Source organism: Achroia grisella, unplaced genomic scaffold (assembly GCF_030625045.1).
Source record: "Achroia grisella isolate CSIRO2021 unplaced genomic scaffold, CSIRO_AGI_Agris_v1 utg3071, whole genome shotgun sequence".
In the NCBI taxonomy this organism is placed as follows: domain Eukaryota; kingdom Metazoa; phylum Arthropoda; class Insecta; order Lepidoptera; family Pyralidae; genus Achroia; species Achroia grisella.
The window spans coordinates 191,203-212,254 of record NW_026712790.1 but is presented as its reverse complement, the minus strand read 5'-3'; the positions used below and the strand labels follow the sequence as shown (position 1 = coordinate 212,254).

Genomic DNA, 21,052 nt, shown 5'->3' with positions numbered 1-21,052 from the left:
AAAGTACCCCGTTTTTAATATAAGTAATATTTTGGTACCTATTATATAATGAACATAATTTTAAACCGTCCGAATTTTAATATATAGTCTTTTACTGGGTAGACAGAGACAATTGAGTGGACAGATCTGTTTAAATCAATCACTGCAAATAATAAATGTTTTAGTACAAAATATATAATATTGAACATTATGTTAAATACACAAATAAATCTTTATTTAAATTACCTTAAATACACCGTTGATGTTATTTAGTGGCACTAAATAGAATTCATGGGCCGTGATTGCACTAAATCTATCTTCCATTCACACCGGCCATTTAATTTTCATGCCAGTTTCAATAAATCTATATAAATATTTATGGCACTTTGTATAATCAAATTAGGTATAATCTTATACGTATTGTTGTAAATTTGTAAATGTCCGATAGATATAGATTATAGATATAAAAAAAACTATTAAGGAGATATTTATTCGAGCAACAGAAGAGAAACAACAGTTATTAGTGTCTTCTGTTTCAATTCAACAAATACAGTTTTCATTTATATATTATTAAATGTAACTTAATTTTTTTTACTTGAAACAATTAACACAGCGCCATCTAGTACCACGATAAGCAGAGCTTGTGTTATGGGTACTAGACAATTGATATAAATACTTAGATCCTTTTTTTTTAGTAAATACATACATAATATATATATAAAACAGCCAGACTGAAAAACGATCATACATGAATATATATATAAAACAAACCACTAGACCAATGTATATAATAAGTTTATTAATTGTATGTAATTATATTTATAAAACTTCTTTTTTCTTTGTTGCAGATTCAACAAACAGAAGACTTGATCCTTTAAGAAGTACAAAATTTTTAAGGTAACCTATAGTTTCCTTTTCACACAGTAAGTTAGTGTATAGAGTGTTCTCTTTCTCTGCTATACCATATATATAATATGAAATTGTGAATATATGAAAAATATTTTCGACAAAAATTAACAAACAATTACGTTTCGGAGGAGTATAAAGACGAAATCTGTGATACAAGAATATTATATATTAGATACGTGATAACTTTGTACCCCTTTTTAAGACCAATAATTATACATTGAAAAAATAATAAAATGGCTGCTGACTGTCATAAATCTGTCGACTTCGTCCTTAGGCACTGGACGCGACATTTATGATAATAGAACCTTAATAACATTAAAAATTTAAATTTATTATGATCTAATTTCGCCCACTAACATACAATATTATTATAAAACTCATGAGTTACATAGCAACACAAAGAGTAGCAAATTCACTTGACCGATCAATGGAAAAAAACGTTTTTAATAAATCAATGATTGCTTTGTCATTGTAAGGAGACAAACGCATAAAATTGTGGCATCGTTCAATGGACATAAATCTCTATAAGATTCCAATGAAATAACAATAAAATCCATTAAACAGATGCACAGCATCTTTCGCAGATTTTATTTCTAGAGTAGACTGTGAAAAGTCGACTGCCTACATCAGTGTTACTTATTTCAACTACCAAGCAGCTTGCTTTAGGGTATGTTTCGGTTGTATGGTGCAGATTTATTATTATTATTTTTTATTATCTCAGCCCGATGGCGTCCACTACTGAACAAAGGCCTCCCCCATTTTGGGGGGATATTGCCATAATCGCCGCGCTTGGTATGCGGGTTGGCGATCGCAGTGTGATGGTAGCCACTCAGTAGAACACTGCTGCCCGTCCACTGGTCGATACCTTACTCGCCTTTTACGACACCCACGGGAAGAGAGGGGGTGGTGCTATTCTTACGGCAACACCACACGTGCAGATTAGTAAGTGACAATACAGGGTAATAAGTATGACATTAGTCCCTGAAATGGCAACGCATTGTGGTATCATGGTGTCATGATAACGTGATGTCCGTAGTACTTTTAATGATTTTGTTTCTTTCGGTTCTGTTCGAACGCTATCGAACATGAGCCATTGACAGAGGCCGAGTCACTTTTCACTTTGCCTTACGCCTACGATATCACCGCACGCGTACCTTATTAATTAGACAATTAAATAATAGAATAGAAATAGAAAATAATTTATTTAAATAGACTTAATTTAAGCACTTTTGAATAGACATAACGATTTTTTTTATCGTTAAAAATTTTGTAACGCTGTCTCATCACAAGAAGAACGAGCAAGAAACTTGTGTGTTGCTCATTTAAATAATTCTTGTATGTTTACGTCGAAACGTGTGAATACAAACTACCAACCAGCACTAATTTTTTTGTGTCAAATGTAAATATACAATAAGATTAAATCAGTCGTAGTGATAAGAGCAGACCAGTCCCTACAAGCAGCACTAGTTCGCGAGTATGACGGATGAGCCAGCCACAGAAAATAAAAAAAAACACCTTACGTAATTTATGTACGCCCCCTTTCCAAAGAAGAAACACAAGTTTTCAAATATGATCATTAAGTACATGAAAGTTCTGAGATAACATATATAAAAAAATACAAGTCGAAAGGCGAACTTCTTTTTTGTAAAGCCAATTTAAAAGTACAAATTTACTTGTCACCAACAATTACTGCCATAACAAAAGTGAGAACACGTTAATTTAACAAAAGCGTTAGACAATTCTTAAACGGCTGTCAGATAAAACAAAAAGGATTCTGACACTCACAATAAAGACGCTTTTAATGATCTAAATTGAGATGCACCGAAGAAAGCCAGTGCGCCGCACAATGAAAGTGTTACAACAAACCGTGACCCATTGATGTATGATGTATTTTTTACATAGAGAAGCCACGACACGTTACGTCAATCCATCCAACTGCAGCACTATTGCTACAATGAGACTTGAGACGCAAATAGAGGCTGTTATAACAATAATATGTTTAAATTTAAGATAATTAAGAGAAAATTGCACTATTCTCATTAAAATTTTAATCGACTGTATTATATCCACTAACAATTTATATTTCAGTTGGGATGTCTTTGATATTCCACTTGGATTCTTGTATTTACTAAAAAATTAAAAGTGTATAAAACCTTTTCTGTGTCACAATAAGATTAAAAAATATTAAATGACATAAAAAATTAAAAACGGGAACAAAGTAAAGTAATAAACGTACGAAATTGTCACAAATATATCGATATTTCGGTACTGTAGTGAATAGAAACAAAACTAAAGAAGAAAAAAGAAAGAAAATACGATTGTTTGATACACATAAAATATAACAAAAATAAAAAAATAGTTTTTTTTATCTACAAATTAGCTACTCTCCCCGGCATCGCCCGGGTGTACATGTATTATACAGCATTACTCTATTAAAAAACCGCTTCGTAGTATAGTTTTAAAGATTTAAGCATACATAGGGACGGACAGACAGCAACAGGGACTTTGTTTTATACTATGTAATAATATGTGATGATTGGATTATCATAGTACCAAATAGGTCTCCACTCAGCATGTGCCGTGACGGGGTGTCACGACGCTGGTATTCTGCGGATACCTTCATATATATAGTAATAATAAAATCTAGGCACAGAACAGTACCAAAAATTTAATACATATAGCTACAACATATTACTATATATTCACATCTGATCTCTAATACAATTATATATAAATACCTCAATGTGTTGATGATGAGATGACAACTGTCGTGTCATTTGTCAGCACAAAGTGGTTTGATCTTACGGCCGACGACTGCCGCAACAAATATTATGAACGACGCGTTATAATTAGATCATTTATTTTGAAATGTTAATGATTAATGATATTTTAATCAACAGGTATTTATTGACGACGTATTTTTTTTATAAACAGATAATTAAAATTCGTGTGTATAATTAATTAATATTATACACATATAACTATAAATAACTATTAAATTAACTATAATACGTAATCCTAAGCTTAATAACGTATGGGATTAATTTGTATGACGTAAATATGTGAACAAATTAGATTTAATAATATTATCTTTAACCGACATTGAAGAAGGGGGATTTCTTAATGTGTTTTATGTATGTTATAATTATACTCTTATTTATATATGTACGTACTTACTACTAATTTGACGCCCTTGAAGACCTAACGATTTAGGACACCAGTTTACAAGTAATTCTTAAGGTCACGGGTTCGATTCCTGGTACGATGCAAACAGTTGTATTTATAACTATGATTTGTTGTATCGGTATGGAGGGTTTTAAATGTACATTATGTCTGAATTTAGAAATAATGTAAGTTTTTCTATATGTCTAGAACCCATAACACTAGCTCTGCTTAGCTTTGGACTAGATGGCGGATAGAATCAGGGTTATTAATTGTATTAATTAATTCATCATTACTATATTAAAATTAGCTTAATTTACAATTAATTAAGATATCATGGAACACCAAAATAAATTTATACTTCAAACTTATAGACGGAAAGCTACTAGGTTTCTATAAACATAAATAACAGACAGCATCATATTTATTACACGTAATATATATTAGCACTAGGAAACTTTCTGTACAAGGTTAAGCCAATATAGGTTAGTGAAACGAATGTCTATACTCTCTGAGGTGGCTCTGATAGATTTATTTCAATTGTAAGACGTCGAGTACAGATAGCGAATAAGAAATCTAGTAAGATAGATAAAAATAATAATAACGGTCCGAGATTGAGGCCTTGTGGTACACCAATGTTTTATTTAAGCAATCATATTGACAGATATTGTTATTGGTTGTACAGTCGTCTTCAGAATTACGTGACGGAATTATATTAATTTGAGTATAATTATTATTTATACAAATTATTATTACCATAATGATTAGGCTTGCCGAATTTAAAAATAAAGTTGGCTTTTGCATAAGTAATGAGGAATATAATAAAAATAATATTCAATTATCTATGGTAATACTGAGACAGACGTACGAACAAAGATGCACTATAATTGATCTGTTACATATTTTAATTCATTGCCCTATAAATAGATATTATTTTAATTGAAATTAATATTAAAAATCTATTTTTAAATAATAATTGATTAATTATTAAATCATTTAATAGTAATAAATTTTAATAATAACTATCAACCTTTAAATAATTTAGACACAATTTCTTACGATTATTGTTTTATTAAGACACTAATTTTAATTTAGAATGAAGTCGAATTTACGTGTAATATATAAAAATTAAATTGTCGTTGTCTTTAATGTCAGGGAATGTTTGGTAATTGGATACAATATATTGTATATTCACACTGACGATATTTTTCATCTGGACACGCGAGCAACGCAGAGGACCAAAGTGGCTTAAGTCAATGCCTATCTGAGATGATTGTAAAAAGAAAAGCAGAAAAAATCATAGAATAAAAATTAAAATACAAAATAAAAACACAATTCCTAAGTACTACAACTAGTTCTTAAGTTAGGCCAGTTTTAAAATTATGAATACTCTTTTATTGTTTTGTCTATTTTTTATCGTGTGGAAAATCTTCAAAATACCATCCCCCGCCAGAGGGATGATACATCCCACACATATATTCCTCATGTATGGGATTCTTACCCACTAAAAATATGATCTACCATATAATGCATATCGTCGATTAAATAGAAAAATGTAATTTTTCAAAATTAGAAGCTAGAATTGCCTCCTTTTATATAAGTCAATTAAATTAACCACGCCGTCTTAATCATTATCTCAATACTTTTAAAATTATATATAATACTTCTGTGTAAATTTAAAACCTTAAAGGGAAAAATAATTAAAACAAATTTAAGAACTTTATATGCATGTCTACAAGACAGAGAAATGTACATTTTGAATTCTGCCATTTTTCAATTTAGCCGACGATATGACCCGTGTACTGCAAACAACACCACAGAACATAGCTAGTCATAAATAATATCCCAATAGACAAGAGTCAAATGAGTTGAATTGAATGAAAGAGCATGCGGTCGCTGTCGACGTCAATTCGTGCCAATCAAAGCTCTAGCGGACCTGACCTTAGCAATGACAGTGGTGAAATGGTGAATTATCAAATGCTCATTTACTTGATTACAGTTGAATGACGTTGAATGACCTGCGTCCTTGAATGACAATTGTTATTTGACCGACTGTGCTATAGAATATGGTTAAATCGGTTTTAACACAAATAATTTTAGGATAAACTAGCTTTTACCCGCGGCTTCGCTCGCGTTAATTTATCCCCTTAGGGGTGGAATTTATCAAAATCCTTACTTAGGGAATGCCTACGTCATAGTAGCTTTATGCATGCAAAGTCTCAGCCCGATCGGTTTAAAATTGACAAAATTTCATACACTTTCATCCCCTATTTTATCGGCTTTGGGGGTAGAATTAATCAAAATCCTTTCTTAGCGGATGCCTACGTCATAACATATACCTGCATGCCAAATTTCAGCCCGATCCGTCCAGTGGTTTGGGCTGTGCGTTGATAGATCACTATGTCAGTCACCTTTGAGTTATATATATATAGAAACTTCGTGATACCTGCATGAAAATTATAACCTATGTGTTATTCCCAAAATTTGTTCAGTAGATTTTGCGTGAAAGGGTAACAAACATCCATCCACCTATTTATCCATCCATGGTCACAAACTTTCGCGTTAATAATATAGAAGAGAAAACATATTACACCGACCTCAAATAAATGGGATAAGGAAGAAGCATGAATATGAGTAAGACTATGCCTGCGGTTTCACTTGCATGAATTTGATAGCCCATGTATTATTCATATGTGGAAGCTACATGAATTACTGTAAAGTTGGATCATAATCTGTTCTGTAATTTTTGCGAGAAAAAGTAACAAATAACAACAAACAAACATCTAGCGGCCTAGCACACCGCTTTACAACCGCTATCGTTGGTGGGATGGTGGATGGTCGCGGGTTCGATTCCTCGCACGGGACAAACATTTGTACTCATGAGTATGATTGTTTGTATCTGTCTGGGTGTTTTCTATGTATAATATGTAAGTATATACAAAAAAAAATATCTATGTATATGTATCAGTTATCTAGTACCCATAACACAAGCTTTAGCTAGCTTAACTTGGGTCTTGATGGCGCTGTGTGAATTGTCCTGAGATTATTATTATTTCTTAATCTTCAAAAAAGAAGTCATCTCCCACGGGCCTTAGCTTAAGGAGAGGTGGCTGGGTGAAGATATTGTTGAGGAGGTTAAGGTATTTAATATTGTGCATTTCTGTAGGAGATAAGTTTTGGAAGGATGAATATTTAATGTTTGCAGACTATTTTGAAACCGGCGTACAATACCCGTAGAAGAAAGGCAGAATCCACAGATCAGCTCGCTTTCTGCATCTGTTCTTACCTCTATTGCAAGATCCTGATATTTTGAAACTTTATCTGAAATGGTAGTTTGTATATTGTGTGTATCACCCCCACATTTCGGTCAGCTATATCTATAATATATACTGTGTTAGAGTCTTTTGTCTATGTTTTCTCTAATATTATTATTTGACAATTATTATTATTATACTCACAAACTTTCGCGTTTATAATATTTGTAAGAAGTAAGATTAAATACGGAAGTATACATAGATTTGGCCGATGTTTTACACACTTCATAGACTCATTTCACTCATCACTCGTTAGATATTACTGATAAAAATATTTTTATCGATAGATATAATAATTTATATCGATCGATATTTGATCGTAAACCTTATTCTTTGGCTGGAACACCTACGAAGCAATTGTGGGGTCATATTCTGTTATTCGCTAAGTGAATTATGATAGAGAATACTCGCGATACGTGTTTACTACAATACCAATAAAATGTACCGCATTTTAGCCTGTACGCCTCATTTTGTTCTGAGTTATTTTAAGACGACGCATCGCAAATATTTAAGTTAGTAATCTCAATAATTACAAATCATTCGAGGATGATATTTATGTAATTCATTTTTCATATATTTGACAACATTTTAGTAATTGTCGTCAAATGATTGATTAACTTTTGTGGCAGAGAAAAAAAACTCAAGACATAGGCTGAAAGAACTTAACTTCAAATCCGAGTGACACAAAACTTAAGCTTAAAAAAAATGTTTTTGTAATTTTTATTCATTGATTCTCTGGGGATAGAAACAGACAACAAACCAATTTAATTAATGCTAGTAATAAAGTGGTATCTATTTTAAATACACATATCAAGTCGATGTTATTTACAAACTATAATAATTCGATATCTTTGTTTGAACTAGATTTTGTTAAATGATACAAGGATTATTTAAAAGAGCAACACACAAGTTTCTTGCTCGTTCTTCTTGTGATGAGACAGCTTTCCGAACGAGTGGTAGATAAAAAACAAATTGTTATGACTATTCAAAAGTGCTTAAATTAAGTTTATTTGAATAAATGATTTTCTATTCTATTCTATTCTATTGAAAATCTCTCTCGGATTAATTTGGTTTATTTACCGATGTCTCAATCCAATCACCGGAGAACTTTAACCAACCATCTCTATATTGTCATTGATATACTACCTTTGGCGTCATAAGTAAGTAATTAAAGTAGTAATATCCAGATATTAATCCAAAATGCTTTTAAATTTACAATAATATCACCATCATCATCATAGAATTCAATTTTTAATAAGTTTTCCAATTGTCCGTTTTGATCCTTAGAAAGCTTGTTCTTGTTATGATGAATAATTTGGGTTAGAATACCTTTCAGAGCTAAAACTTTCAATTGTGGACCATTCCGTCTTATAAATACATACATATCTTCACCTCTGTCTTTCATTAGGCTAGGAGAATGAGAAATGTTAAACCTCCGAATTGTAGATCAATTAATCTGTCATCACATGATATATTTATGAATTTGACTGTACAGTTGCACAACGTTGGTGGCCGGCGCCGCATTGGTGTCTAATAAAAGCCACCCCATTGTCGCTAACGTGCAGTCCGCGCCCACATCTCTACAACGTTTTGTGCGTCAATGGACGTTATTGAATTGACGAGTTGCTTTTGCTGTACGCATGCGGTAATCCGCCAAGGATATGGATTGTCAGGTTTTGAAAGGAATGCAGCCTTTTATTGCAAGGTCTATAGATCGGAATGTTAAAGTGTAGGTTTCATACATTGATGGAACGAATGGTAGGTACATGTTTTTTTAATGATGATGTAATGACGACGGTCTCGGTGGTCTAGCCATTTAGCACACCGCTTTATTTCCGATGGTCGCGGGTTCGATCTTGCACGGTGCAACCATTTTTGATGATTTTTTGTATTCGTCTTGGTATTTTCCATGTTATGTATAGTTAGATACAATCAATCCATTCATTACAGCAATTGTACGTTGTGTATAATAATAATAATGTCAGGACAATTCACAGAGCGCCATCTAGACCCAAGTTAAGCTAGCTAAAGCTTAAGTCTTAGGTAAGCAGATAACTGATACAAATATATAGATATTTTTTTAGTAAATATATATACATTATACATGAAAAATACCCAGATCGATACAAACTATCATACTCATGAATGCACCACAAATGTTTGTGCCATGAAAAGCGTGCGAGGAATCGAACCCGCGACCATCGGAAGTAAGGCGGCGTGTTAAACCGGTAGACCACCGGGGCCGTCAGTTTCACATTTTGTACAGTTAAAATCATAAATTATACATTTGTACAATAAGACACATAAATTATAGAATAAAACTAGTGTGTGACCGTGTGCTCGCCCGTAATCTGTACCGATACGCATCGGGGAGTGGCGCAATCAGATCGAGATAAATCTGGTATCGTAACAATGAGTACAGAAGTGTTATACTTAATGGATTTATATTATTTTGTTTAATACCGCTACCGTAAGTGTCAAATCAATTTTCCGCACTGAATATTTTGGCGAATTGGGAGATATCTATATATATAACTCAAAGGTGACTGAAATAATGATCTATCAACGTACAGCCCAAACCACTGGACGGATCAGGCGGAAATTTGGCATGCAGGTAGATGTTATGACGTAGCCATCCGCTAAGAAAGGAGTTTGATTAATTCTACCCCCAAGGGGATAAAATAGGGAATGAAACTTTGTCAATTTTAAACCGATCGGGCTGAGACTTTGCATGCATAAAGCTACTATGACATAGGCATCCCCTAAGAAAGGATTTTGATAAATTCCACACCTAAGGGGATAAATTAACGCGAGCGAAGCCGCGGGCAAAATCTAGTTATTAATAAAATACGAAAGACATGGTGTTAAAACGTAACTTTTAATCTATTAATTATTGTTTTTATAATGACAGAATTTTTTACTCAAATACAATTATGTATATGAACCTATATGTTCATTCAACATATTTGTGTTCTCCCACAGATATTCAGTGCAGAAACTTGACCACCGTTATGATGTTCTACAAAATTATGTTGTTCCATCGAATTAGGTGTTGTTTTACGGAAATGGACTTCACAAAATAATACCAAATTTAATAGAATATATACATGTGTTGCAATGAAAAAATATTTTAAATGAATATGAATAATTTGATAGGGGCAGTATTAGTAATAATAATAATAATCTCGAGACAATTCACGCAGCTCCATCTAGTCCCAACATAAGCTAGCTAAAGCTTGTGTTATGGGTACTACGATAACTGATACAAATATATAGATATATATTTTTTCGTAAATACGTACATAATATACTCTACGTATATTATGTATGTATTTGCGAACATTTTTACTAACTTTGTCTATTTATTTATATTTAATCAACAGCTTAAAAAATAACTTTCTAGCAACTAGGTTTAAAAAATGTCTATTCTTTTATAAAACCATTCATCATCCCTTTCAACCCCTTACAACCATTATTTGGCATTAAAAAGTAGCCTACATCTTTCTAAGCGTCTAGCCTATCTGTGTACCAAGTCTCATTTAAATCAGTAGCTTTGACATGAAATCGCTTAAAAGTAGCCTCTCCTGTCAGAGGATCTAGCTAACTGTTACTAAATTTAATAATTTAAATTGGTTCTGTAGTTTTGGCGTAAAAACCCGACAGACAGACAGACGTTACTTTCGCACTTATAATATTACTAAGGATAATCGAATCACACACGACTGTACCACAATCCGATATCTCGATTCAGATCGCACTTATAATATTACTAAGGATAATCGAATCACACACGACTGTACCACAATCCGATATCTCGATTCAGATCGCACTTATAATATTACTAAGGATAATCGAATCACACACGACTGTACCACAATCCGATATCTCGATTCGGAATCGAATCGATGTCTCAATTAAGCGTTTATTGGCCAATTCGCCGCGTGCCGCCGCGACAAAAACTATATATTTTAAAGCCATTTCGATGCAGCGTCGAATGCCTTTTATATATCCAGTTTGTAATTGCTAAATTGTAAAGTTTTTACTTCGTTGGGTGCGTGTGAGTCGTTTGTATAAAAAGGACGTTGTTTATGACGTTTTTGCTTCTTGATTTAACCGTATTATTTAATAGTAGTGGCTCGCCAGTTATTGTAGTGTTTACAAGCGGTTTATAAGTAAATTACAATTTATATTACTTTTTGATTTTTAATATAACAAAATCTAACAATTTACTCGTTTTGTATGTATATCAAAGTATATATATCAACACAAGCTCTGCTTAGATTGGGACTAGATGGCGTTGTGTGAATTGTCCAGTCTTATTTATAAAATTGAGTATTTTTATGAATTTCTTTTGTCATAGTAGAAAGTTTAACATAATATGCTAACTGTAAGTTGTAACGAGGTATCAGTGGCACATAAGGTGAGGTCACTTAACACATTGTAACAAATTCACCGAAATTGTTTCTAGGGAGTTTTCTAGGGGCTCAACTGGGTGAACAAGGGGATTTTTAGTAATGACTACTAGTGACCCAAAACAGCTGGATCTAAGAACCCGTTCCCCTAATTGTAACAACAATTGTTTCTAGGGAGGTTTCTAGGGGGTCGACTGGGGAGACAAGGGGATTGTTAGTAATGGGTACTAGTGACCCAAAAGACCTGGATCTAAGAACCCGTTCCGCTAATTGTAACTACAATTGTTTCTAGGGAGGTTTCTAGGGGGTCGACTGGGGAGACAAGAAAATTGATAGTAATGGGTACTAGTCCTAAAAGGGATCGACTTGTTTCTGGGGAGACAAGACAAGGGGATTTTTAGTAATGGGTACTAGTGACCCAAAAGACCTGGATCTAAGAACCCGTTCCCCAATTGTAACAACAATTATTACTAGTTTCCTCACCAACAAGGTTTTTAGTAAGTTACAAAAGCCCTGGATTAAATTGGTTACGAAAGAGTCGGTGCTGAGAGACTTTTAGATATACTATTATTTGTTTATCTATAACATATATTCTCATCGGAATAGCGAGTATATATGTCAATAATATGCAAATCCGATGAAATACGTTATTTATTCGGTACCTTATGAATTTCCGTTATTTTCGCATTAAACTAATACTACGCTTAAAGCTCGAGTTACGGAGGTCGTAAGATATATACGACACATATTCAAGATGGCCATTTCAGATTATCATATCTAATTCTAATATTGAAGACATAAATAAAGTTATGCAGATCGAATCATACTAGATGGACTCACATATTATAAAAAAAATATAGACTCATTAAGACTCCTAGCTAGTGTTAGTTAGTATATTTTTATATCCATCTATATATATCATATTTTTATTTATTTTATCTTATTAATGTTATAAACGCGAAAGTTCGTGGAATATAGATGGATAGTTGGATTTTTCTCAAATAAATGTTACTCTTATTACACGCAAAAACTACTCAAAATCAATCAAACTTTTCAGAGATTAAGTAATATAGCATAACAAAAATCAAAAACATATAGGCTATAAATTTTATAAGTGTAACAGCGGGCACAGCTATTTAAATATTTAATTTCAATAAAAAATAGAGCTTATATATTATTCTAATGCATAAGCTATATTAATGCAAAGTTTCATCAAAACACGTTCAGTAGTATTTCCGTGAAAGAGTAACTAACATCCATACTTACAAACTTTAGCGATTATAATATTACTAACAACTGACTCCGGCTTCGCACGGGTGTACATGTATTATATATATAAACCTTCCTCTTGAATCACTCTATCTATTAAAAAAACCACTTCAAAATCCGTTGCGTAGTTTTAAAGATTTAAGCACACATAGGGACAGACAGCGACAGCGACTTTATTTTATACTATGTAATGATTAAGATTAAGATTACGTCTTACCATGTTATCTGTGGTCTTACTAATACTATAAACGCAAAAGTTTGTGAGTATTGATGGATAGATCTACAGACGGATATTTGTTGAATCGCTCACGCAAAAACTACTGAACGGATTTTGATGATACTTTACAGTAATATAGTTTCAGTGTAATATAATATCAAATTAAAATACAGGCTATAAATTTTATGCGGGTGAAAGCGCGGGCACAGCTTGTTAAGTTATATTAGTAGGATTCAAATTAATCAGTGTTGCTAACATCCAAATGGACATAATATAGGCTTTACAAGAAACCGTTTCCACTGATAGATTTCCCATGCGCGCGGGGTCAAATGGTACATTCAACTTTAGAGGGTAGTAAACTGGAGTCAGTTGTAAAATCTAAACAGGCCATCCACGTCCGGATGGTAAACTGGACAGCTGATGTTTATTTAATGGGATTAGCTGGTATCCAGTGCTGCCAGATTGAAAAATTTTCCCGCAATTCTGGGAAAATTAAATGACTGTAAGAAGAAATTAGATGTGGTGAATGAATTGTGTGAAAGATGAAATTGGCAAGGAAGGGAGTGAATAACGAGATGATGACTATATATAGAATATAAGAGAAGAACCTAACGCAGACCCCAAATGAATGGGATAAAGAAGAAGTAGATGATGATGATGAAGGAAAAATTTGGTCAGCACATGTTTTGGGATAGATTTTTTTATATGAATTTAGGCAATCGTGGCTTACACAAGAACAGCACTGCCAATGTCTGTACCCTATATAGCCGTATCCATCAGGCAGAAGTTGGTCTTTAGCCGCTCCAAAGTCCTTCATTGCTGAACCTCCAAGATAGAGAGCGACAACCGATTACAACTAAAATGTTTTATTACCTCTTCGGTAATCTAGCGTTTTTTTAGAATAGAATAGAAATTCTTTATTCAAATAAACTTAATTTAATCACTTTTGAATAGTCATAACAGTTTAGTACCTACTTACTTTCAATGGTCCCGGGTTCCATTCTTCGCACGGTATCTTTCGTATTCATATAATTGTTTGTATCGGTCTGGGTGTTTTCTATGTATATTTTTTTATGGATTATTATGCTCCCACCTTCGCTAACATTTTACGCTGCCAAAGCACCAGTGGAGGATGATAAGATGAGCATGTGGACAGTTGGCGCATAGCGACAAATTCACTAGGAATTAATCATGATAGTTTCCAGAGGAAATCGTGTGGAGGTCAAACTAACTAGCAAGGGATGAAGTAATTAGTTCACATTACTCACAATCCCTTTCCCCCTCTCTATATATATTATGTATATATTTACAAAAAAAAAAAATATATTCTATCAGTTGTCATATTCATAACAACTTGTGTTATGCTTAGCATATGACTAGATGGCGCTGTGTGAATTATTGTAGGTTATTATTATATATACGTATATTTATAAAATAGTATATGCATGAATTGCGTGTGAATTGTCCTGAAATATTAGAAATAGAAATAGAAATAATCTTTATTCAAATAAACTTAATATAAGCACTTTTGAATAGTCAAGTTTTTTATTCTACAGGTTATTCGGAATGCAGATTCATCACAAGAAGAATAAGCAAGAAACTTGTGTAAAACATTTATAAATTCTTCAATTGTATAATAAGCTTTTTTACAAAGAAAATATTTTATGACACATTAGAATTTTTTTCTAGCAAATTGACTACAGACTGGGAGTTTGTTGTAAAACCTTATGCAATTTCCATAAAACGAATTACTGACTTTCGTCAAAGTACGTCACTCAGGTAAAACTAGTTTGTTGATATTACGTAAGCTTTTATTAGTGTAATCACCTACTTTTTTTAATATTAATAATTTAACTTCCAGAACACAGTTCATAGTTCAAGATTTCTTAATCAACATTCTTCAGAGGTACAAATAACAAAAACCATCATACGTAATTGTACAACGGACGCAATGAAATGAAAACTTGCATCTCTAAGGTTGGACCACCTGTGGTTAGCAACTCCGCACAGACCAGAGATAAAGGCATCTTATGATCCGACATAAACAATATTTAACAATATATTCTCTGCACTACCTATGATTGCCTGGTAGAAAATGCCGCATATTGTTAAGTCCGTCATATGTACTACTAGATTATTCCCGCGACTTCGTCCGCGTGGAATTTAACTTTATTTTTCTAACATAAAAGTAACCTAAGTTACTCCTTATTACATCAGCTACCTACTAAAAGAAAGTCCCGTCAAAATTGGTCCAGCCATTTCAGAAAATAGCCGGAACAAAGAGACAGACAGACAGACAAAAAATGTAAAAATGTTTCTTTGGTATATGTATCGTATTTATATTCATATGCATGTAGTAAAAAACGGTTATTTCAATATTACAAACAGACACTCCAATTTTATACTCATTATCGGACATAAACAATATTTAATATTATATATTCTCTGCACTATCTATGATTGCCTGGTAGAAAATGCCGCATGGTGTTAAGTCCGCCATTACGTACTATTACAATAACACACAAGTTAAATAAACAAAAAAATATATAATTTATGACAATATAAGACTGTACAATATAAGACTATAATATACATATATAGGACTAGCTGTCCCGGCAAGCGTTGTTTTGACATATAAATCAATATCGCTATTAAAAAATAGGGGTTGATGGCAGAAGGAGATGAAAAGTTTGAGTTATATGTGCTTTTACTGGAGAATTATAAGAACTATTTAAAAAAAAATAAAGAAATTTTACCTTCAATATTCCGATATTCAATATTGCCGTGGACTGCAGTAGGCTTATAACGATGATGATAACGAAGGTCAGAAATGGCAACCAATATTTTCACGTGCTTTTATTTTACCACTTACCGTCAGATTACTGTCAGCTTGTCTGACATTCCAATTATATAAAAAAGAATATCTGGTGATGAAGAATAACATTGACGGCCTCTGTGGTCTAGCGATTTAGCCACCGATTATTTCCGATAGTCGCGGGTTCGACTCATCGCACGGTACAGTCATTTGTGTTCATGAATATGATTGTTTGTATCGGTCTGAGTGTTTTCTATATATATTATGTATGTATTAATAAAAAATATATATATCTATGTATTGGTATCAGTTGTCTAGTACCCATAAATAAGCTCTGTTATGCTTCGGGCTGGTAGTATGAATTGAGGTTTATTATTATTATTATTATTATTATTACTACGCACAACCTTGCATTATTCACTTTCATAATTCGTCTCTTACATAAGTACTACAATGTTCCGGAGATTCCTGACTCCTCCAGTATACAATCTAAAAGACAGATAGATATACACTCGGTCCACAACTCGCCGCTGGCGGTCCATTATGGAATGCAATAACAACTAATTACAAACGTTTATCATAAATAATTATGAACACTTAGCGAATACAACATCCAAACTAGTTGCACATTAATTGAAAACTTTGTTACATGAAGTAGGATATTTTTATTCTTATTAGAATAAATTAGAAATTTCTTTATCTATCTATATATGTAATACGTGAAGCAAAAACTTTGTACCCCTTTTTCGAAAATGGCGTAGAGTTGAATGAAATTTCGCACACTTATAGTTTATATTGAGAAGAAATGCAGAATGCTAATATTTTATTAAATACTAGCTTTTGCCCGCGGCTTCGCTCGCGTTAATTTATCCCCTTAGGGGTGGAATTTATCAAAATCCTTATTCAGGGAATGCCTACGTCATAGTAGCTTTATGCATGCAAAGTCTCAGCCCGATCCGTTTAAAATTGACAAAATTTCATACAAGCTTTCATCCCGTATTTTAATCCCTTGGGGGTAGAATTAACCAAAATCCTTTCTTAGCGGATCCCTATGTCATAACATCTACCTGCATGCCAAATTTCAGCCCGATCCGTCCAGTGGTTTGGGCTGTGCTCTGATAGATCACTATATCAGTCACCTTTGAGTTATATATATATAGATATGCATAAAATAAATTATATTATATATTAATAATAATAATAAAAATACATTACACTAACAACCATGTATTTGATACACACACGCATAGAAGTAGTCTTTGACAATAGAACTTTACTAATGTTCAAATTTATAATTTAAATTCATTACGGTCAAATTTCGACCATTTGGCGAGCACTAATTCAAATAACATTGAAATAAAAAAAAATACATATCAAAATATCTTTATTCGTGTAGGTCTTTTACAGACTCTTATGATACGTCAAATCTACCATCAGTTTAGAGTGTCTCGAGTTGAGAAGAACGAAGAAAGAATAAAAAAAAAACAATAAAATCGTTTCTAAAAAAGCAGTAACATTGAGAACTTACTACTTTTTTGAAATCGGTTGAGAAAGAAAACTAAAACATATACAAATTAACACGCTGTTTACAACTTCCGTGTACCCTAAAAAGAAGTGACGTCACAATTCGCGGGTGCACCTACCACAGCGGTTTGAAAGCCTACCACACATACCACAGCCTCTACACACGGCCCTAAAGTCCGTGGATTTATTAATGCATTGGAAGAGCTCCTGCTTCACTTCCTTAATCACCTCACTCTCATACTTTTTTCCCATTTTCGGACTACTCTAATACTGTTGGCCGCAGCTGACCCTTAACAAAATGTTGCTGTGAGAGGAATCGAATACGCGATCATCGGACCAGACTGAAGGCGGCATTCTCAGTCTGTTATCTTTTTACGACCGGCTTACTTCTCGGGAGTGTTAGGGTGGCGGTGTTTTTTAGTTTTTGGGCCGCCTCGAAAAAAAATAAGATACTGGGCTGCTAAGTCCGTGTGTAGACGTTTTATCCGGGCGGTGGAAAAAACGCTCACTAATAACAGATCTAGTGGCAACTACTCACTAACAGCCGGTTATTAGCGGCGGTTATTACTTTAACTCTACCGACCAAGACCAGTTAAAACTAGGTGTTATAGTTATGTCTCATAAAAAATACAGTATACTAGCTATGCCCGCGATTTCTTCTTCGTGAAATTTATAGCCTATGTGTTATTCTGATATAAGTTATATTACTGTAAAGTTTCAACAAAATCCGTTCTGCGTGATAGAGTAACAAACATCCATCCATATCGCGTTTATATATACAATTACAAAAAAAGATTTTTTTTTGTAATTGTTCTAAGTTTTCGTACTACTCTAATGCTGTATGCCGTAGCTGGCCTTTACAGCTTCACCGGACGATAGGGGGCGAGTGCAGATGGCACCCCATATATTGTACTAAGTGTGTATGTATGTGTATATATGTATATGTGTGTGTTCATATGTATGTATATATATATATATGTAAAATGTACCTTTGTCAAATGTGTAAATGTATTTTCTGTCTCTTTTATACATTTAATTTTTTTTTATGTATTCAAAAGTGTTTAAGTTTTTTTTTTCATTCCTTTATGTACAGCTGCAAATGTACCAAAAATGTTAACAGAATGTTGGAGGGAACTGGCTTTCGTGGCACTGGTTCACCTATATCGAAAAACAGGGCTAACTATATTTAATTGTACCGTACATTTATGAATAAAGTTTATTATTATTGTTTTTTTTTATATCAATAATGGTCGTCAATAGATGTTTTTCTTCTTCTTCTTCTATCTTTTACGCTTATTTCATTCACACGAAATTCTTAAAAATATTTCACGCTAATAGTTTCTCTAATAGTTTCTCGCTCGTTCTTCTTGTAATGAGTCTGTGTTCCAAATGGTATATTAAGTTTATTTGAATAAATACTATTTATGTTCAAGTATTCATTATGGCACACATACATACACTAGTTCCTCCCCGCTACTTTTCATGCTTTTTTTTTTTAAATATAGGTTATATTTGTACGTCTTCATGATACAATCTATTTTCACCTCAAAGTTCATTAAAATCATATCAGCTGTTTAGTCGCGATAAGATAACAGACAGACATATTTGTAATACTAGCTATTACCGCGACTATGCTATAACGTAAACATAAAAGTTGAAGTACATACCTACAAATAATTCTATACTATATTATTATTATTATATATTATTTCAATATCAATACAAAGTTACAATAATATCTTAGTTAAGTAGAAAATTACTGACAATTATCGAATTAAAAAAAAGAATAGACTAATATTAATAATTGACTTTAGTTTATTTTTTTTAATGGTCATTCTCATTGTGTATAAATTAGAATAATAGTTGTCATATCATCTTGTCCGGTTACATTTAAATTTACATTTATTGACATTGCTACAATTACTAAAACATTTAAACAATTAAATTTAAAAAATACTGAAGACCATTGGGGCATGTCTGTTAAAGTTATTAACACCGCTATAGATGTTATTGCTCCATATTTAGTAATTATTTTCAATAAATGTATTTCTGACGGTGTTTTTCCCAATTTAATGAAACATAGCAAAATAACTCCACTCTTTAAGTCAGGAGAAAAAACTGTGGTAGGTAATTATAGGCCTATATCTATCTTACCAGTATTGAGTAAAGTGTTTGAAAAAATTATGCTCAATCAAATGCTACAACACTTTAAAGTAAATAAACTGCTTCACAGTCGACAATTTGGTTTCACGGCCGGTAAATCAACTACTGATGCCGGTGTAGCTCTCATTAAATATATATTTGATAGAGGTTATGCATTGTATTTTGCGATCTTTCAAAAGCATTTGATTGCGTTGAACATGAAACACTTTTGCTCAAACTTGAACATTACGGTATTAGATATGAAGCACATGATGAAATCCTATCTAAATAATAGAATGCAAGTTGTCGAAATAAATGGTGTAAAGTCTGAAGGAACTAGTATTAAAATGGGTGTTCCTCAGGGCTCTATTTTAGGTCCTTTCTTATTTTTAGTTTACATAAATGATCTTCCTTATATGGTAGAAAAAATAGCTGACATAGTTCTGTTTGCTGATGATACTTCATTAGTATTCCAAGTCAATCGACATATTGATGATTTGGACGAAGTAAACGGTGCTCTTTCTTATGTTTTAAAATGGTTTACGGCTAATAATATGTTACTAAATGCAAATAAAACTAAATGTATCAAATTTACTCTCCCCAATGTAAGGCCGGTAGATTCAAAAATCATGTTGGACAATAAACCTATTAATTTTGTGGATGATACTGTATTTCTAGGTATCACATTAGATTCCAAGTAATGGGGTGCCCAATTACTAAATTCTATATTATATTATTAACAGACGTAATATTATTATTATTATATATTTTGTTATTGTTTATTTATAGCATGGGTTCCAGGGACTTTGCGATCAATATCCTCACCGTTGCTTCTCAATATATTTATGAAAACATCATGTATGCCAGGAAGAATATAGACAGTTTCAAAAGAGTTAGTGATTGCACTAATAAAAGCTTACGTAACAATAACAAACTGATTTTACCTAAATGTCGTTTGGCTAAAGTTAGTAATTCGTTTTATGGCAATTGCGTAAGGTTTTACAATAAAATACCAGAGTCTGTTATAAATCTACCAGAAAAAAGATTTAAATGTCAAATAAAACAATTCCTTTGCAAAAAAGCTCTATAAAATTGAAGAATTAAAAATAATGTTTTTGTAGAAAAATTTTAAATACATAGCACTGAATATTAATTAATAATAATGAGTGCGTAGCGATTTCTATGTTGATTGTCACATGCCTCTTACTTGTTATACTGTAATTATTTATATAAAAAAACATCTATCAAAAAGGTCATTCTTCTTGTGATGAATCTGCATTCCGAATGTGTATCAAAATATAATTCAAAT

At 32.6% G+C, this 21,052-nt stretch overlaps 1 protein-coding gene across 1 annotated transcript in view; it reads left to right on the top strand.

Annotated features, from left to right (window-relative positions):
- The window catches only part of LOC131843379 (uncharacterized), a 138,956-nt gene that overhangs the window by 56,944 nt on the left and 60,960 nt on the right, over window positions 1–21,052 (top strand). Inside the window, exon 2 of the mRNA XM_059192008.1 lies at window positions 828–876. The gene's annotated coding sequence lies outside the window, so the exon portion shown is untranslated. The remainder of the gene's footprint in view (window positions 1–827; window positions 877–21,052) is intronic.